This window comes from Catharus ustulatus, chromosome 6 (assembly GCF_009819885.2).
Source record: "Catharus ustulatus isolate bCatUst1 chromosome 6, bCatUst1.pri.v2, whole genome shotgun sequence".
In the NCBI taxonomy this organism is placed as follows: Eukaryota; Metazoa; Chordata; class Aves; order Passeriformes; family Turdidae; genus Catharus; species Catharus ustulatus.
This window is the reverse complement of record NC_046226.1, coordinates 41,252,045-41,271,856: the sequence shown is the minus strand read 5'-3', so window position 1 is coordinate 41,271,856 and position 19,812 is coordinate 41,252,045. Positions and strand designations below refer to the sequence as shown.

The window sequence follows — 19,812 nt, the reverse complement described above, 5'->3', positions numbered from 1 at the left end:
CTGATAGGCAACCTGCTTCCTTGGGGCAGGCAATTTAATCCTATTGCTCAGAAGTGCTGCTGCCTTCTTCTTCCAATAGGTTTAGGGCACAGAGGGCATTTGAATTAATGAAAGACAGACTTAGTGGGGAAATACTCCATTATCCTTAGCCTTTGGTAAGTCTGGCTAATTAGTGAAATATTTGAAAGCGATATCTTTCATTTCCATGCAATTTCAGAATAATTTTTTCATCAGGTAGGGTTTTCATGTGTATTGACTGGTAACACATGGGTAATATATGAAACATCGACCTTGGAAATACCTGCACTAGAGTGGTTGGTGAGTTGAAGGCCCCATGATTGGGTATATTTAAAAAGTTCACAAAACAGCACCTGCCAGCAGTTTTCATTAAAAGGGGAGGCATTTGGACTCTTTGGGGCAGTATTTGGGTGCCAGTTAGGAATTCCTTGTGCTTATTTACATCAGAATCCCCAGATCTCCTCCCCATGAAAATGAGAAACATCAGTAGCCTGTCAACTGTGCTTTTTAAGGATGAACTTTACAAGCTGTAAAAGCAACAAATTTCAGGGAAAAACAGGAGAACAAGAAAGGAAGAAAAGTGATCTCCACACTGAAGGAATAAGCTTGAAACTGAAGATATTCTCTTCCCAGTTCATCCACTGGCTAGTTGCCTGATCTTTGCCAATATCAGTCTGGACTTCTGTTTCCCACCTGTAACAAGGGAAATACAAGGGAAATTTTATTTGTTTAGAAGCTTGGTTCTGTGGGACCTGTGATATGAACAGTAACAAAGGGGCAGGAATACATGCAAAGGTATGTTTGGGAAAGATGGCCAGTAGTTCACCTTTTTTCTTTCTTTCTTTTTTGGGGGGTGGGGACAAATTATTTTGCCTTCGTTGCCAGGGAAGTGAAAGTATTTCTGAAATGCAGCTTTAAATAGTTTGTCACAGTTCAGCATGGTGCTCAGTAGCACATGACTTCTTTGTGGTAGGATCCCCTATTGCAGTGGTTACCATGAATATGATTTCCATTCTTGTCACTGGTCCCAGATCAGGTAGTTTTTCCATTTCAGGGTAAGGAAAAAAAGAAAATCTATATTATTTTGTTATCATTAAATAGTAGTTGTGGGTGTTAACAGTTAAGCAGCCAGTAGTGTTGGTGGGGAAGCTCCTGGAGGACAACACAGTCACTGGCCACAGCCAGCACAGCTTCATGAGGGGAAAGGGGTACTTGTCAAACCTTGTTTCCTTTTATGACACATAACCAACCCAGCTGGTCTAGAAAAGCCAATAGATGTCATCTTTTTGGAGTTTAGCAGAGTTTTTGGCACTCTCACATTATGCTGGACAAAATGTCCAGCACACAGCTGGATAAACACATCCTGTGATGGGTGAATAACTGACTCACACAGGTCAGGCACAGAGACTTAAAGGGAATGGGATAACATCAGACTGGCACCTGGTCACTGGAGGGGTTCCATCCCTGGCCTCATTCTCCTCAACATCTTCATTAAGACTTGGCTTGGGGGACTCAAAGAAATACTATGTAAGTTTGCTGATAACATTAAATTAAGAGGAGCTGTCAACTCCCATGGACAGAGAGGTCCTGTAGAGAGACCGGACAGAGTAGAGAGATTGGCATTCACCAACCTCATGAAGTTTAACAAGGGCAAGTGCCAGATTCTGCACCTGTTTCTGTGTATCGATCAGGAAATGAGGGGCTGGAGAGCAGTGCCACAGGAAAGAGACCTGGGGGTCCTGGTTGACAGAAAGTGGATTACAGTCAGCAGTGCCCTGGCAGCCAGGAGAGCTGAACATGTCCTGGGGTGCATCAGGCCCAGCATCACCAGCCAGGCAAGGGAGGGGATTGCCCTGCTCTGCTCTGCACAGGGGCAGCCTCACCTCGAGTCCTGAGTGCAGTTTTGGGTGCCACAATATAAGAAAGGCATGAAACTATTATAGATTGTCCAAAGGAGGTCAGTGAAGATGGTGAAGGCTCTGGAGGGGAAGCTGTATGAGGAGTGGCTGAGGTCACTTGCTCTGTTCAGCCTGGAGAAGACACTGACGGGAAACTTCATTGTGATTTTCAGCATCCTCTCAAAGGGAAGTAAAGGGCCAGCCACTGATCTCTTCTCTCTCATGACCAGGGACAAGACTCGAGGAAGACATGAGGAAGACATGCAGCTGAGTCAGGGGAGGTTTAGGCTGGATATTAGGAAAAGGGTTCTTCACCCAGAAGGTGGTTGGGCACAGGAACAGGCTCCCCAGGGAAATTGCCACAGCACAAACCTGACAGAGTTTGAGAAGCATTTGGATAACACTTTCTCAGACACATGATTTGACACTTGAGATTTCCTGCATGGGGCCAAAAGTTGAACTCCGTGATCTTGATGGGTCCCTGCCAACTCATCATATTTTCTGATTCTATGAATTCAGTAGGGTAGAGGTGATGGATTTGGCCAGTGTCTGATCACGGCCTTTGATGTGCACCCAGATGTGTGCTGGCTGTTCCCCACAGCATGTTGAAGAACTCTCACACACACTTACATAGCTAAACTCAGGTTTCAGAGGTGAGTCAGATCAACCTGAGGCATTGAATGTTGTGACTTACATTCTCCCTGGGCATAATTTCTGTGGGAAAAAATTATTGCATAGATAGATATGTACCTTTAATTTTCAGACATTGTAGCAAGACTGTTTTCAGCAGGGCAAAATGCATTTTGCCCATAGTCTGGTCTGTAACTGGAGTTTCATCTGGTGCTCCTGGGAATGCCAAATCTCACATCTGATCTGAAATGCCAATGAGCCCATATGAAGCTGTTAATGTTTGTGTGAGGTTTTTTTGTCCTCATTACCAACCTGATAGAAAGATAATTCCTCAGCTGCTGTTCCAACCTGTGGGATTTTATCCACTTAATTAATTTTCTTTCTTGTTAAAAAAGATCTCTTTTTATGCACAAGGAGCTGTGCTTGCCTTGCTTTTCAGAGACTCTTCTCATGTCTGTATCAAAGGCACAGAGGCCCCAAAAATTGGAGGGTGAGCCCTAGGGGCTACATGCTTGTGGAGGCTGAGCTTGGAAACGCTGCCTTGTGTGCTAAGGGCAAGCTCCTGGAGGAGTGGAGGGGATCCTGGTTCCTTCCCTGCTCCCCCCTTTTGCTACCACTCAGCAATGAAATGGAAGCTAGTGGTATGACCAAAGGATATGCTGAATGCCTGCTGAGAGTTTAAAATGCCAGCCTACACCAGCCTCCCCAACCTTTCAGCATGTCAGCAAGCTGCCTATGTAAATAAATACACATATCAAACAATAAGCAGGCGCCTTTTTAACGTGCACAATCAGGCTGAGATACTCAGTTCTGGTGCAGCTCATCTCAACATCTGTCAAGCTAATGCCAACTCCACAGCTCCCTTTCACTTGTCTTTAATGCACAGAGATTTGTGTTGTGTTAAGTAACGAGGAATTGGCTCGCTTTACATCTGTTTTGGTGTTATTTCTGATGTCTAGAATGCTAAATGGGAATGCTTTGTGTTCCTCCTGATGTTAGTATGTAGTGCAAACTCTTGTTGCTTATGCTTGATTAAGTGGCTTTATACAACCATGTGTGTGGTTGTACAAGTATACAAGGAGGAAAAAAATGTCATTTGCAAAATATACCACCACTGGGGCCCCAAAGCATAGAAACACTGAGGTGGGGAGAAAGCTGTGACAAGGGTTGGATTTAAAAGAAATATTTTTTTAGAATCTAAATTCCAGTAGAGTCAGTTGTTCCCCTTAAATCAAACTGAGGAGCCACAGAGTCTAAAGCCCCAAGGGTGTGGGGCTCAGTGCAGGGCTGTGGGAGCAGCACCCGTGAGCTGCTAGTCCAGGTCAGGTCATCCCTAATCCAGGGTCTTGTCTCTGATAGCAGCCAGCACTGATTAGAGAGAATGCAAGACCAGGGCAACAACCGGGAGAAATTCCACGTTAAGCATTTGTTTATTTTTGTTTTCATATTAAAAATATATTGAACCCAGAGGATTTATAGTCCACTGGGCCTCCTCCTCTATTGAAAATTCACCTGCAGGCTAGAGGAGTGTTGGATCCTCTACTGCTGCTGTCCATCTCTGTCCCTGTGCATCAACCTTGGAGAAGTAGCTTGCTTTTTATTTTCTTTATTCATATTTCTCACATGCTACTGCTTTTGCTCTGGTGAGATACTAAGGAATCATATTTTTAAAAAAAATAACCAGACTCTATGCATGCAACAAGTCTTTAAGACAGCTCTCTCTCAGACTTTTCTGCAGTCTGCTGGAAGAAAGGAGAATATTCCTGCTGCCTGAGACATTTTGAATTGGATTACATATAAACAAAGCAGGGGGGAGAGGAGAGGCATGATCCTCCACTGGAGAGGAGGATTTATATGACCTGATATATCTTGTGTTTCTTAATGTTCCTTGAATAGAGATGATTGAAATCTCTCACCTGAGCAAGCACACACAGAAGACAAAATGCATTATTAGTGACCCTAAATATATTAGAGCCCTCTGCTTCTGATCACAGTGTGCATCAGCTGGAATAGTAATAGGGGATGAATGGGGTTTGCCTACATGGACAGGACTGTTCTTCCATAATGGAAAGGGAAAATTGCTACTAAATATGCCATTGAATCAAATTTTTGATGACTCTTTATATGCCTGCCTGTGACACTTTCCATGTTGTGGTTTCAGATGACTTTACAAACTTGAATAAACTTTCTTTTTCCCCTCACTGTCTTCAAAGGCAGGGAGTTAATATCCAATACCTTATGTCTGAGAGGACTAGGACTGTCTTCAATAGGATATATTTTTGTCAGGCAGCAGGCACTTTGTCCTGTGCAGAAGCGTATGGATGTGCATTTTCTACATGCAAGCACTTGCACCTCTCAAACATTTGCCCTTCCCCTTCAAAGAAACCAGGATGTGGCTGGTATGGGTGTATTTGAAATGCCAGGTTGTACAGAGCTGAGCAGAGTCTTGTAAACAAGCACCCACGGGAGGATGAACCACACCTGAAAGTGCTGAAAGAGTCCAGTGGAGACACAGGCATGGAGAACATCTGCCCCAGTCCCATTTGGTGGGCCCTTGCTCTGCTCACTAGACCGTGCTGCCCCTGTATTGCATGTAAGATGAATGTCCAGGGCACAGAGCACTCCTCACCAATGCCCCTGCATTCCCACTAAACCTCTCTCTCATCCTGGGGAAGTGTGGAATGACACCTCTGCACTGGGGAGCAGGGAGCTGCTGACAGAGGGCTGATACCCTGTACGTGGGAGGATTTCCTTTCATGTGGTCTAGTGTGACATTAGCACTTTCCAGCTGGCTCGTAGGTGGCTTTGTAGTCCCTGGATTGACAAATGGCAGCTCAGCTCAGTATGGCTGTCATCTTCAGACAGCATGACAGAGAAGGGGAGCTTGGCATGTCCTGCTGCAGCCTTGTCTCACTGTCTCATGGGGCTGTTGGCTGGAGTTGTTGTGACAAGACCTTCTCTCCAGCTTTTCTTGATCCTGAAGGAGGTGCTGAGCATTGTGTGATGCAGCGGGGTCAGAGATGCTACCTGACATTTCATATGGACAGTTGTCATTGGCTCTGAGATCTGGAGTGGCTGGGCTAGACAGAGGATTTGGGCTTCAAAAGAAAGCAAAGCAACAAGGTAGACTGGAGAGGAGAGAATTAATATCATGGAATGGATTTACATGGCGCCATCTTCATATCTGAGCTGGAGCTGTCAGGGAGAATGAGATGCAGACTCGCTGCTGTTCTCCAGAGAGGAGCTGTTACAGAACGACTGCCCAGTTAAAGTGATGGCTCCACCTCTGCACCCTGTGTCTGGCTGATTTCTGCAGGAAAGCAGACACAATCTGGCATGATCCCTTCTCCACCACTGGCTTTCATGCCTTTCTGCAGGCTCTGCATTACCTTTTTGCATGCCTTATTGCTTTCAGCCCTTGAGCACCTGTTGGTGTCTTGTTCCCACCCTTACCTGCCTCTTAGCTCCATCACCTTGCCTTCTTCTCCATCCTCCATCCTTTCTGGCTCCCTCCATTCAGAATGAGTGGTACTTTAACATCTACCCAGTAGGTGAACAGATGTGTGCATGTTTGTTGCCTACAATACAGAAAGGTGTATGTGTTTTAATTACCTGTGTTTTATCACTCACTACTGCATCCTCTGTTCTGGAACTTGCCTTTTTGGGACTCACAGCACCTCTTCCTGCTTCTCTTGCAGAGGAGCAAGAGGGGAAGATGCAGAGCAACTCTGTTGCTTCTTTCTAATTTTGCTGGAGATAGTCCTGTGCTCCTCCTGCCTTCTGGTCAAAGCCCTTTTCTGGTCAGCCTAATGAATTGGAAAGTAAGGAGGAAGATTTTGCCTTTAGTCCTGACCTTGACAGGGTCTTCAGGGTCACTGAGAGATGCTTCCCCTCATTTCCTTCAGGTGTACAAGAAAGAGCTGGTCTTTACCCGAGCAGGAGGAAGTAAAACAAGGTGGCAATCTTCTACTCAGGTCCAGTATGTGTCTTACATATTTTGCTTGCTGTTTCTGACAGGTTGACCAGCCTTGATCGCAGTGCTAGAGACCTGAAGCAAGGATCCTGACCGATGCGTATTCAGCACAGCCTGACTTCTTGAGGAGAACAAGTATTTCCCTGAAAGTCTGTCCCCTCAAAGCAGCACACAGGTAAGGCAGACAGTGCTTCTGATGCTCAGGCTCACCTACACTGGATTGAGAAAATTACTTTTCCCATTCATTTGGCTCAAGAGGGGCTTTGTCACCACTGCCTGCCATGTCTGTAGGGATGAAACCTTACAATATATTTACAGCATGGGGAATGTTTCTCAGCAAAAATGTACTTCTAGAGGATCAAGACTGCCCATATGGTTGAGATAAATATAGCTTAAAAGTGTGGGAGGAATGTGCTGAAAAAAGAAAAATGTTACATATGAGTTATTAAGAAAGCAATACTTAGATCTTGTGTTCTAAAATAATTCTGTATTGGAAATACCTTAATTTAAACAGAATTTTTTTTTAAGAAAAAGGAATAAAGGAATGTATGTTGTGGAAAAGGAGTTTAGTAAGAAATTAATTTAATAATGTTGTTTTCAACTCAGAAAGATGTATCAGGTCATCCGTAAGTAAAAAAAAACAAACACAAAAGCCTTGCAGTTCTAATTGCTATGACTCATGGAAACCAGATCTAGAAAAAACGAGGCCCTTTAGTCCAAACTCTTAATCCCCTACTAGTATGTGACATGGTTCCCAGCAGCATCTACCAGTCCTGATTTAAATGATGGGATTTTCCCTTGTCCCCTTGGGATACTATTGCACAGACTAATAGAATTAATCTGCTTACTTCTCTTTCAACCCCTGACCGCTGCAGATGCAATTAGCAGTAGGTGATGGGAGGATTCTGTGTCCTGTGCTGCATTATGAAGGCTTAGGGCTCTATTGTGTTAAACCAGACATCAGTTGCAAGCATGTTTGCATGAGTGTGGCTTATCTGTCAGTACTCATTACAGGCCCATAAACGTCTCCGAACTGCATTTCTCAGACTTAGGAGCTTTTCTACAATGTAATTCAGGATCTGGTAAGGCTCAGACTAATGTATTTGAATGCCTGTGAGAAAGATAGTATGATTGGGAACTAAAGTGAAATGCAAAGTCATATGCTGCTAGAGACTCGTAAAGGCAATTTACTTTTGTGTTTCTGGAGCATTCTCTGGTCTCTCTGGCTTTTCTCCCAGACAATTTGGTAGGATGAAATACCTTTTTGCTGTGTGTGGTGCTGCTGAAGCACCTTTCCATCTGTGAATTGCAGGCTTGTCATTGATGAATGGTGTGGGCTTCTTCTAATGTTCAGCAAAAGACTCCAGGTAAATAATCAGATAAAGTCAAATAAATTTGAGCTGGAAAATCATAGCTGATTTTATTTAGTTAATACAAGGTAGAGCATCTTTCTGTGACATTTCACCTGGGTTTTTTTTTCTCAAATTTGGAAAAGTTTTATTAGTGAGAACAGTTAGTTTCTAAAGCAGGTGAATGCCAGAATGCAGATGACTGGATTACACCTGGAACAGCTGAGCTGTACAGCTTTCTTGTGTGGATTCATCCACTTCCAAAGTGAATTAAAAACAACATCCTAATACAGAAAGCAACTGCAATGTAATGTAAAGCAACTGCCATTAGATGTTTGAATGAGGCTTCAACATGAAATGGAGCCTGGGGGTCCTGAAAAATTGGGCCAGCCTTCCACATGGGTTCTGTCCTCTGGCACTAAAGGAGGAGGGTACAATCCTGCTCCTCCTCTCTCTCAATAAACCCTGGCTCTAACATGCCATAGCTTTTATGGAATGTTTCTTCAAACAGAAAGCCTACACATAATCTTAGCCACTGGTCCAGTCTTTCATTATGAAGAAATGTTAATTAAGCTTACTAAAATTTGACTAAGTTGCCTGTGTTTGTCATATACAAAATTCTTAAACACTGAAGATGGCAAAGGTCTGATACGCTCAATGAGTCCTGTGCTAATTTTCTCATTGTTTTTAATCACTTGATATGCTTTTCCAGCTTGGTGCTTGGCTGCTTCATGTGGTTTTGTCATGTTCTGTAAAGGATTGGGAGGTGGAGACTAAAGCCAGGGGTAATGATGCGTAGCACTCTGGATCATGTGCAGCTTATGTTCCCTGTCCCTGCTTTGCCAGTCAAGCTCTATTCCAGTGAAAGTGTCAGTAAGCCCAAGGCAGATAGGCACTGCTTCTCCTCTCCCCTTTGCTTTTCCTTCACCCTGAAAGTTTATCTTGCTGCTCGCTTTTTAAAAGCTTTGCATTAGCTGGGGGGCCGTGGAGTAAAAGGCATGCTTTAAATACAGATGCTGGTGATAGTCCTTTCAAAAGCTGCACTTCTCAAGCTGGGAGCTATTGACCCCTTTCAGTGCAGTCACAAAGAAATCCAAGAGGAAATGGGGGGTGAGGACCAGCAGGGAATTTATGTATATAATTTTTTTTCCCCCAAGTCTTCTTCTTACTCTACCCCCTGCCAAGCTGGCTATTGTTTGTGCCTTCACATGGGATACCAGTGGCCATATACGGAAAATGGCATAATGCTGCATTCTTTCTAAAAATTGATTTCTTACAGTTGCTTTCTCTTCCCCCCTTGCTGAAAGTTGTTCTGTTTTGGTGCAAGCTTTAAGCAAAAGGAAAGTGGTAGCCCGTGGTACACGTGGTACAGTATGTTAGGCTGTGCTAAAGATATACTCTGTGTTTGTTATCTCAGTTCAGGTGCAAAATAGCAAATTATGAGGTCCCGCTACTATGACAGGAGGAGAGGATGTTGTGTTTTCCTGTGTCTTGAACTCAGTACTAATGATTAATAATGATGTTTGTTTTCTCACTTGAGAGGATGCTCAGGCCATGGGACAGAGGCACAGAGCATCCCTCTGTGTCTGTTTTCATTCACAATCTACCTTTTATTCAGACATGTTTGCAGCTGAAGTGCTGGGTGAGTGGCATGCTCCAGTTTGGGCCAGCAGCTTCCTCTGCTCTGTTGGATGGCCCAGCCCACTGCTGGGGATGACCACAGCCCCATTATCCCAGCAGGTGGATGAAATGCTTGAGCCTGCAGGAAGTGAGGCCGTGAGCACTATTTTGGGGGCTGAAGTCCTGTGGGTAGCAGAGGTCAGTCTAAGCATGCACCAGCTCAGGAAAAGGACTCCTGAAGTTTGAGATTTTTTCCTGGTGCAACTGTTACTTGTTGATGAACAGAAACTGCCTGGTTTTTTGAAATAAATATGAATTCCAAACACATCCACTTTGCAACTTCTACAAAGGCACAGCTGCAGCAACATGAGCACGAAAAAGGCTGAATCCCCTGACTCAGAAAGCAGAGGCAGAGCCTGGAGTGGGAAAAGCATAGGTTTGGGAGCTGGGAAAAGGATAACTCTTGGAGAGGAAGGATTGTGTGCTTGTGTATGTGAGCATAAGATTTGGGCACTCTTCCTTTTGTATCCTCTTGTAGCCTCTTGAACTGGGATGCAGTTTTTAGTTGTGCTTTCTATGCTTGCCATCACTTCTGATTCCTTGTGGTGCTCTGCTGATTGTCCCTATAAAAATCTGTTCAACAACTGATAATGTTGCAAACTTGTTAAAAATTAAAGTAGAAAAAAACCCAATTCTTTTTTAGAAAAAAGAAGCAACAAATTTTGAGGTCCATTTACCACAATCATGTCACAATACTCAATCTGTGTTATGCTGAGGTGTGATTACAGAAGTGGAAAAAGGGAAAGTATTTTCTATAAACACATTTTTTGGCAGAATATTAATAGTTGAATATTATTATGATGATTATCTGTTTGTGCATGACAATATGCACTTTTTTTCTTATTAAAATGTTGAACAGTTTGACAACTTTTAAAGAAGCTGCAATTTTGTGATAATGGAGTATGGACTTTTTAAAGGTTTGGTGTTTTTTATATAAGCCTGTAAATGGAGGCTGCATTGACCAAAATAATTGGATATTGTGCTGAGAAAATTCTGATTTTCTTTAATTTTTCTTTTGGCTGTGAATTAAATTGTTTGGAGAAGCTGTGCTGCTCTCAAATATCTACAAAATTAGTCTCCAAGAGAATCTTGCTCTATGATAAATTGTAGTTACACTAGAGATAAAACTGGGGAAACCTTCTGGGTTTTTTCTTTGGGCTTGAGCTGGCACCAGTATAGCAGGGGAATGGGGTCACATAGCTTTTTCTCTACAAGTGGTAATTTGGTGCCTGCTAAATGCTGCCCACTGTGGTACCCAAAGGAGATACCACAGCGAGTGGTGTGGAACCATGCAATGCCCTGTGTGCTCGGTTCTCAAATTACCAGCGAGGCGGCAAATGGCTTTTGACAGGTACATGGCTGGCACGGGAGGTCTGAGTTAGCACTGCACTGATCAGTGGGATGCTCCTGGCCTGGCAGCCGTTGTTCCAAGCTCCCTGCAGGCTCCCAGGCCGTGTGTTTTGGTGGCAGCCTGCTCGTGTCCCGGGAGCTGAGGTGGCAATGTTCGCTGTGCGCGCTAACCAGGGAGCATCAGGGGTGAGTACCAGGTCAGACATGCTTCCTGAGCATCTTCTCTGAGGAACAGCTGGGATCTCAGCTGGGACAGAGGGAGGTTCCAGCTCTTCTGCTGCAGAAGGTGCTCATCAGGCTAAATGGCTGCTGACAATGTGGCACGTGTTTGCCACCTCTGTCTCTAATGGCTCTAGGGACTCAAATGTCGCTAGAGCTGATTCTGCCAGCAGTGGATTGACCTTGTCAGAGGCATTGCCCCAGAGACTTGGAGCTAATCCTTCTGATGCTAACTGTGGTGCATGTGGGTGCCTGTTTCCCTATGAAGTTGGGAGCTTGTGTAACATGGAAACGATCATGATGGAGGAAGAAAGAAATTGTCATTAGAAATATATCTCTAACAGTTCCTGTCACTTAGATCTAATTCTACAGAGTAATTCAAAGCTTTTTTGACTAATTCTATCGTGGGTGAAATGCTTTGTCAAGGCAAAATGAGGTTTACCCTAGCGACAGGACAGGAAAGCAGAGCTGCCTGTCACTGCTGTGCCACGTCCTGAGTGGAGTGGCTGAGATAGGGTGTCATTGAGAACGGCAGTGAAGGCTTTGCATTGCTTATTTTGAGACCTACAAAAGTACATTCGCTTTTGATTCATGCATTTTGAAGACTGTAGAGCGAAGCTGGGGACTTAGTTTAAAAGCTGCTAGAACTATTCTCTCGCTGTAGAGATTCCTCAGGAAGCAGATACATAAGAGGGGTATATGTGCATGTATTTGAAGATTTTATTCTTGGGCTTATGAGCAAGAGCTGGGATCAGTGAGAGGTGATAACCACTAAAATCAGTAATAACAATAGTATTACCCTCTAAGTAGTGAAGTGGGTTTGGGGAGTTTTGCATTCAATTATTAGCTCTGTGCCTAGACTGCATACTGACAGTGGGAAGTAGCTTGAGTCCTCTCTGACTTCTTTCCTCATCTATACAAAGATGCTAAAACAGTTGATAAGCCTTTTCTTATAGGAAATGTATTTTATTTTGTGTAGAAACTAACTTTGTGGAACTTTGCATTCCTTTTCAGAGAAATCTGATTATGAAAAAGTTTTAATTCTGGGGGATTTATCTTCATGTATTTCCCTCTTGTTCCTCCTTTCTGGGACTAAACAGGAACAGGGAAGGGAAAAAGAAATGAAAGAAGTGATCTAGGAATTCCTTTTCCTCCCTCATAATACTGCATATAAAAATTTTCTATGTGTCTTACATTGAAAAGAAAATAAATTGGAAGCTAGTTGATTTATAAACTTTCGGAGCATGAAAAAGGTTGTTATTACTATCATGTGCCCTGACCCGTTTTAAAGCTGAGATTTCTTTCTTGCTTGCATTGATGCATCTATTTAGTGCAAAATTGTGAGAGCTCTTTTGAGAGAGGAGCCTACACATGGGTCAGCTGCTGGCCAGGCTTGTGCACAGTAAAGATAATCTAATGTCTGGTTTGTCCTTTGTAGGATGACTCATGCTCCAGTTGCCTTCTAATGGATGGGAGTTGCATCCTTGGCAGACATTACATTTGTTGACGGCTGTTGGCAGATAAGAAAGGCTTGGACATGCTTGTGCTGCACATTCAGGGCTGCTCTCCTCAGAAGGAAGTGTCAGGAGAGCTGAGGTAGAGAGCACATGCAGGCATTTTCTGCCTGGATGAGATGGAGGGGGTTGTAATGGCAATGCTCTGCCTGTGTTTTAGCTTCCAGTGCCCAGTATATGGAGGTTTTCCTTTCCTGAAAACGTGGAGTAGAACACAAGTATGAGTGGACCAACACCCCTAGCAGCATGCGCAAATATAAATATGTTTCAAAGAAGTATGTTTAAGCAGCATGAAATTCCTTTTCTAATCATCTAGGAAAGGTTTATTTTCAAATGCCTAATCACTAATGAGGTGCTAGTTTTCAGATGGACTTGTAGCACTGTCTTGACATTTTAAAGTATCTAGGAGGTTTAACAGGCTTAGTCCCTCCTTGCAGCGTGGCTGAGCCAGCCCCTGAGCCCAGGAGGGTAGGAGGAAGCTTTTTCTGTGAACTGGCTTTGTGCAATTGCCAATTGTTTCTGGCACTTTCCCTGGTGATTGTTAACAACAGGATATTAGAGTTTGTGGCTCTCCAGCCCACTGGTTTCCCCATGTTCTGCAGCAGGGTTACCAGGCTTGGGCATCCTTGCTGCTGTCTGGGCAGCCCTTGCTGGTGCTAGGGAGAGAAATGTGCACACCCAGTGCAGCACAGAGGACATGTTTGGCAAGGCATAATTTGTCACTGACTCCTCAAACTGACCTGGACCATTTATAACCATTTATTTCTGGCTGCAAAAGTGTATCCAAGAGTACATTCCAAGAAAGTTAAAAATAATATCCTCAACTTTAACTTATTTCTCCCACAAGGATTCAGTTAAGAAGGAAAGAGTTTGTTCCTTCTTCCCCCCATGCTGAAGTGCTCAGGTCTCAGAATGGAGCTGTAAGTTTATCACAAGTTGTTGGCCTGTGAGTTGGATTCATGAATGGATCACGTTACTGGAAAGTGTAGTTATTTGCCAGGACTGCCTTTGCTTTTCCATTTCCCTTTCCATCTCCCAGTTCTGTATGTTATCTGGTAGCAGCACTGAAGGCCAAAGTCTCTCTGAACTGATTGGAACCAGGAGTTGGCGTTCTGCTGTTCTAGGTCCTTCTGCCAAAAGCCAGTGTTCAAAGTGAAGACTGTAAGTACAGACTACTCACATGAGCACAATTTATGGTTGTTTAAAATACCTGAAGATTAGTACAGCAAAGCTCTGGTTCTCCTGGAGACTTAGCATGACCACACAGTGGATAAAGTTGTGTATATTCCACAAGTCATCTCAGGAAACAGGGATAAGTGATGGTGGCATCTAAAAAGCCGTGATGAAATGGTTTCTGGTTGGGTTTTGGTTGTTGGTTTGTTTTTGTTTTTTTTTTTTAATTTTTCAAAATGTAATTAGAAAGAAGTCTTTTGGAAAACTCCAAACTAGCTAAATGTAAATCCAGATGTTTAGGACTAGCAATATAAATCCCCAGGGATACTCAACAGTCCTGAGTGTTAGGTGTACAAAGCTAATCCCAAGCTGCTGCTTGAGCTACTTGAGGTCTTGGTCTTTTGCTACGTGTTTTTTCTATTGATAAGTAATAATGACAATTGATGAAAAATCTAGCATTCTGATGGTCCTTTCCCTGTAAATAGAAAATCAGCTGTGCATATCAAGTCTGTGAATCACATCTCTGTAGCAGACAATTTTTATAAAAGACAAAAGTTACACTAACTTTTATATCCAAGAATCTTCACAGACACCATACATCATCATAAAATCAGGTTAAAATGAGGTAGTTTCAATCAACAGTATGGCTACATAAATATATATACATGTAAACATTAAAATACTTACTTCCAGATTTTTAATGCAATATATTTTTTGTATAGAAATGCCAACGCTGGTCTTTTTAGCATCTAAGAATGAAATCTACATTTTCCTATTAAAACTAGATCCAGACATTTTATAAAAAGGGGGTTTGTGTTGTTTTGTGTGGTGTTTTGTTTGGGGTACTTGGTGTTTTTTAAGTTAGAAAATGTAAAAAATACAAAACTTCATCTTAGATTGAACAAAACTTTGGGGAATTCATGTGAAGAAATACCTTTTTATTTTTTTGTTTTAGAAGAAATCTCTACCAGTTCAAACTGAAGCAATTCTTCCCATCTGGTTTGGTTTTTAATTATTTTTATTTTTGTTATCCAAACAACAGAATCTTTTGATCACCTTGCTATGTTCCTTCTGGGTATACTGATGCAAAGTAATTTTTTTGTTTGTTTGTTTATTTATTTATTTTCATGCCCCATTTCTGAAAGAGTTTGGGGCTTGTCTGGCAGGAAAATGACAATTAGGGCATTACTCTTCCTTCTGCTGATGAGTTGCTTTTGCCACTCTTAGTGGCAGGGAGACTGCTCTAGGTTTTCCTGTTCCTATTTTGTCATCCACCTCTGAATTACTGAATACTCTCAGCTGCAAGTCAAGGAATAAGGCATGAATGCTCATTGTTTTCATTAAATGTTTTCTTTGCTAATTCTTTTTTATTGTGCCCAGTGACTTGCAGCTGAGGATTAAAATAACTGCCTTCAGCACCAGCAGCAGGCTTTGTTTGAAACCTCCAAAGGGCGTTGTTTATCTTGCCTGTATCCCTTGTGCTATGCCTGCCCAGGATGAGCAGCTCTCTCCTCCCCATCCCAAGCGATTCTGTTACTGAGGAATGTTGGACAGACACCACTATACACACAGTAGAGGTACTCCCAGATTTGGGTTGGAGCTTGATTTAAAGGGGAGGAGAATGGCAGGGAATGTTTGTTTTTTCCAGGAGAGACCCTGGCTGCAGCTTTGCAGAGCTGTTCTAAATATGCTCCTCAGGCAGGGAGGTCTGTGGGTGCAGGAGATCTGTTCAGATGTTTCATGCAGGGCTCAGGGCTTCTGTCCCAGGCACGTTCTTCATTATTGCTTTGGGGAAAGGCATTCTCGGAGTAATCAATCAGCATCACTCTGGGTTTCTTCTCAATCTGAGCTCCTCTGATGTGTCTTTCAGTGCTGCTCATTTTGTTTTTCATTTCTGAATGAGGGATCGATTTGCACAAAATAGCACCAGGCAGGAGAGTTGTTTTTGCAATGGGTGAAAACAACTGGCCTATTTTCTCCAAAGCACTTTAATTAATGGGTATTTTAAGTTGTAGGGCCTGAAGAAGACAGTGGTGGTAGTGCTTTGCTGAAGTGTGCTCTGAAGATCTCAGTGGTTTCCTAACACAAGATCAAATTGTCCCCTTGGATCTTTGCTGTCACCTCTGATCTGGAGCGCACCTTATCTCAGAAAAAAGCCCTGTGCTTCAGCTTTACAGTGCTGCCATATCACTGTCCTGCCCTTTTATCTGTCCTTCTGGCCTTCCATTTACCATACCTCCAGATTCTTTGCTGCAACTCTTCTTGCTTTTGCTGAGGCAGTGTTGCAAATGGACATGTTGGGAAGGGAAAAGTTGTAAAAAATATTTATGTGATTCAAGACAGTCTTTATGCATGTAAGAATTTGGGGGGGAAAGCTGGTGTGATTTAAAAGATAGAAAGCTTTGCCCTTCCTTTATTGGTGGGTCAACTCAGATTGAAATCCAGGACACCTGGTACACAGGTCTGACATCACCTTTCTGACTTAAGGAAATTGGTGCAAAGGATGGGAATTACATGCCCCAAGTTAATCTCCTTGAGGACATCTGTACAACATGCACTTGGGCCAGTATTTTCTGATGTTCCATGCCATTGGTCACAAAGGAGAAAAGAAGGGCTATACTTATTCTTCCCCAGAGTTCAACTGGATTTGAAGGGAGGTAGTTCTCTACCTCCCTTAATGAGTAACTTTATACTGTGCTGTCTCCTACAATAAGAGCTGTCAGTGCCAGAAGGAAAATAAGCTATTTGCCAAGACAACGAGGCTGTTACTAAGAGAGAAGGAAAGGTATGGGCAGAAAGCTGAGATGGCAGCAGGAGTCATGAGAATTCCCAAGCTCTGAAGAGTGCTCCCGATTTTATCTTTTCATAGAGCTCTGGGGGTAGTGTTTGTTTAATGTTTCTAGTCACATTAGAGTGAATGAAAGTAAAAATCCTGACTGGATAGTGTATTAATACTTTGATGATGAGGAAGGCTAGGCTACCTGTTGTGATTGCTGTGCAGTGTTGTTGTGTCACAGATTATATTTATGGCTAAGAACCTCAAACGCTGGGACAGCATCAAGTAAGGTAGGCAAGGGTCACTGTGACCCCTTTTTCATCCTAGACACAAGGTTCCTTTGAATTAAGCCTGCTTTGGATCTTCAAGCAGCAATTTGTCATACTTCTTTTCTATTCATGACTGTTCTTCCCTCTATAACTTACAATTACATAATGTCCATATGGCAACTTGAAGAATTGTTTGGAAGGCAGCTGAACACTACAGAAGCTCTGTGAGCATGTTTCCAGTTCTTTGTCAAATAACTTCATCCTCTGCAGTTCATGCTTTGAGTGGCCTGCAGATTATCTGAGAATTGAAGATGCTTGGGGACCAGGTTTGTCTGTAACTTCCTTAGCTCATAGTATTATTTGGTCTTTCCTCAAATATGAGATCTCCATCAGACTGTCCCAGTCTCTGTCATCAGCTGAAGCTGGAAACTGAGTGGAACAGTGCATCATGAGTAAACCTGAAATCTGAATGCCACTGGAGTCAGAGTACACACTCCCACATATCTCCCTGGCCTTAGAAGTTTAAAACTTTACTGATGAAGAACTTCTCGTGAATACGAAGATTGATGAATCTCCTGTTCCCAACTGACCTTTTCCTCCCACAAACCTCTCTGATGCCTGGTGATGTGGGTGCATGTCCATTAATCATGACATTGGTAGGTTTTTGCCTGGCCAAAACATGGAGTCCTATAGGTGGCTAGTAAATCTGGAAAATTCCTGCAGTGGGAAGAGGTGTACCTAGGTGAGAACATACAGAGCACTGAGGAAGAAAAGAGAAGGCCACAGTAAATTTTGCACCTTCCCAGTGAGCAGTACTGGGAAAGCAGGCTGCCCTGGGGAGACCTTGGAACAGAAAGTAGTTTGGCAGCTCGTTTTACTCTCTGCCTTTATTCTTGGAAACTGGAAAAGCTCCTTCTAACCCGCACTCTATGAAGTCTGGGGAGGTACCGTCCCAGCTTCTCCTCCTGTGCATTGCAGAGGTTTGCAGAGCCTCAGGGATGCCTGTTGCCTGGATACAGGGTAGTCCTGCATCTCAGCCCCCCAGCCAGCCCTGCCAAAGCGGAGGCTGTGGAGGGAGAGGTGGGAGAATAATCCCTGTGCACTTGGAGCACAAAGTCCACCTGATGCAGTCTGCAAGCTCAGAGCTTCCTTTTACTTTGCTACAGTTAATATTATTTATCATTATTATTGATAGGAGAAAAGTGCAGCCCAGCTGCTGAGCGCAGAGATCTGAGGGCTCCCGCAGGGTGAAGCGCTTGGTGCCACTTAGCAAACCAGCCATTGTGCTGTCTCTGGCGTATGCACTTTATTTCACATGCTTGTTCTGAGCCTCCTGCTGTTGCTCACACTACAACTGCTGACAAGTAGCCTTCCTGGCAACATGGAATCACAGCCTGTGACTGGAGACCCTGTGAGTACAATACGAAGAAGGCACTGACTGCTGAATATTTAAAAATAAATTATTTCATCTTAAACATGAAAATGCTCTTTGCAGCTCATACACATCACTGCTTGGTGACAGTGACTGGCCAAGTCATGCATTATTCTTGTGTTCAGAGGGGACTATGCTGACTGTAGGGCAAAAACCTTCTCCTCTCTCCTTTGCTAAGCACATGAAAGCTCATTTTTAGGAGGATGCCCTGTTGTACGGCAGAGGTGTAAATGTCTATAAACTTCACTAACTGAAAGAGGTCAAATAATTTTTAAGCTCATCTAGTTTAAATTTGAGCTATTTCATATTGCAATGCTATGGGTTTTGCAGTATACATCTGTAAAGGATTGTGCTACTTCAAACAGCACTCAGGACCTGTGTCAGTAGTGGTAATTAACCTTTAGACAGAGAGCAGGAAAGATGTTAAATAACAGATCAGGGTCCTCTTGCTCACAGCAGTCAATTTTCATGGCAGAAATGCTACCTGATCTAAGAATATGTAGATTCAACTTTAATATGTGAAATCAAATTAGTATAATGAAGTGTGTGTGGCAGGGGAATGAACACCTGAGCAAAGTCACATTGAAGATTAGCTCATCTTCATTGCTGAAGGGGGTCAGCACCAAACTTTGAACTAATATTAGAAACAAAACTGTTAGAAGTCTGAAAACCTGAAGGGTTTCCAGACGAACAGTAGAAGATCAGGAAATGTGGAACATTTTTTCCTAGTTCTTTAGAAAATCTTATTTATGAAGGTATTTGCATCTCTCAAAATGGATGCAAATGATTGACGACACAAGCTTATTGTTCTGATGTCGCAGTCCACACTTTGTGTTTCTATTTACAATGTATGAAGAGTGTCAGAGGATGAGAGATGGGGCTCACTGAGACTCCTTGTGAGATGACTGCTGAAAAGCTGGGCTGAAGCTGAATCTGTCTTGGCTCTGTGTGTGTGTGTATAAATATACATATATACATACATACATATATATGTATGAAAATATGCACACAAAGCCACTGATTGTCAGTAAATAACTATTCACAGAAGTCTAGTATCTATTGTGAGTAGAAATGAGAAACCCTTTTCTCTACTGAAGGTGAAGTTAGACATTAAATTGCTATACTTTGGTACAGGGGTTTTGTCATTTAAATTGTTTATTGCTCTCTTCCTCCTGTCTTCATAAATATTTTTTTAGGTGTTTTACCAGACTATTTACTTAGGTAAACCAAGTATATGCTAACCAGGGATATCAATAAAATTCCATCTCCTAATCAAATTTTAGTACTAATATCCCAACACCCTGTTGGATTAAGTACTTTACCCCATATCAGTTTTCCAGTTTAAAATGGAAACCACACCCCTTTCTCTTCCCTGATTTCTTAATAGTAGAGAAAATATGTGAAAGGCCTGTGTAATTTCTGGAAAATTGAAATGGGAGGAGTGATTGTTCACTCTGGTTCCTGCTGAAATGGAGAGTGGAGTAATATTTTTTGGAACCATATTAGTATCAGTGAACTAGCAAAGACAGTG

General features: G+C 42.8%; 1 protein-coding gene across 3 annotated transcripts in view; it reads left to right on the top strand.

Annotated features, from left to right (window-relative positions):
- The window catches only part of TSPAN18 (tetraspanin 18), a 121,208-nt gene that overhangs the window by 55,215 nt on the left and 46,181 nt on the right, over positions 1-19,812 (top strand). For all 3 annotated transcript variants that reach the window (XM_033062033.2, XM_033062035.2, XM_033062034.2), the window contains exon 2: positions 6,564-6,694. The gene's annotated coding sequence lies outside the window, so the exon portion shown is untranslated. The remainder of the gene's footprint in view (positions 1-6,563; positions 6,695-19,812) is intronic.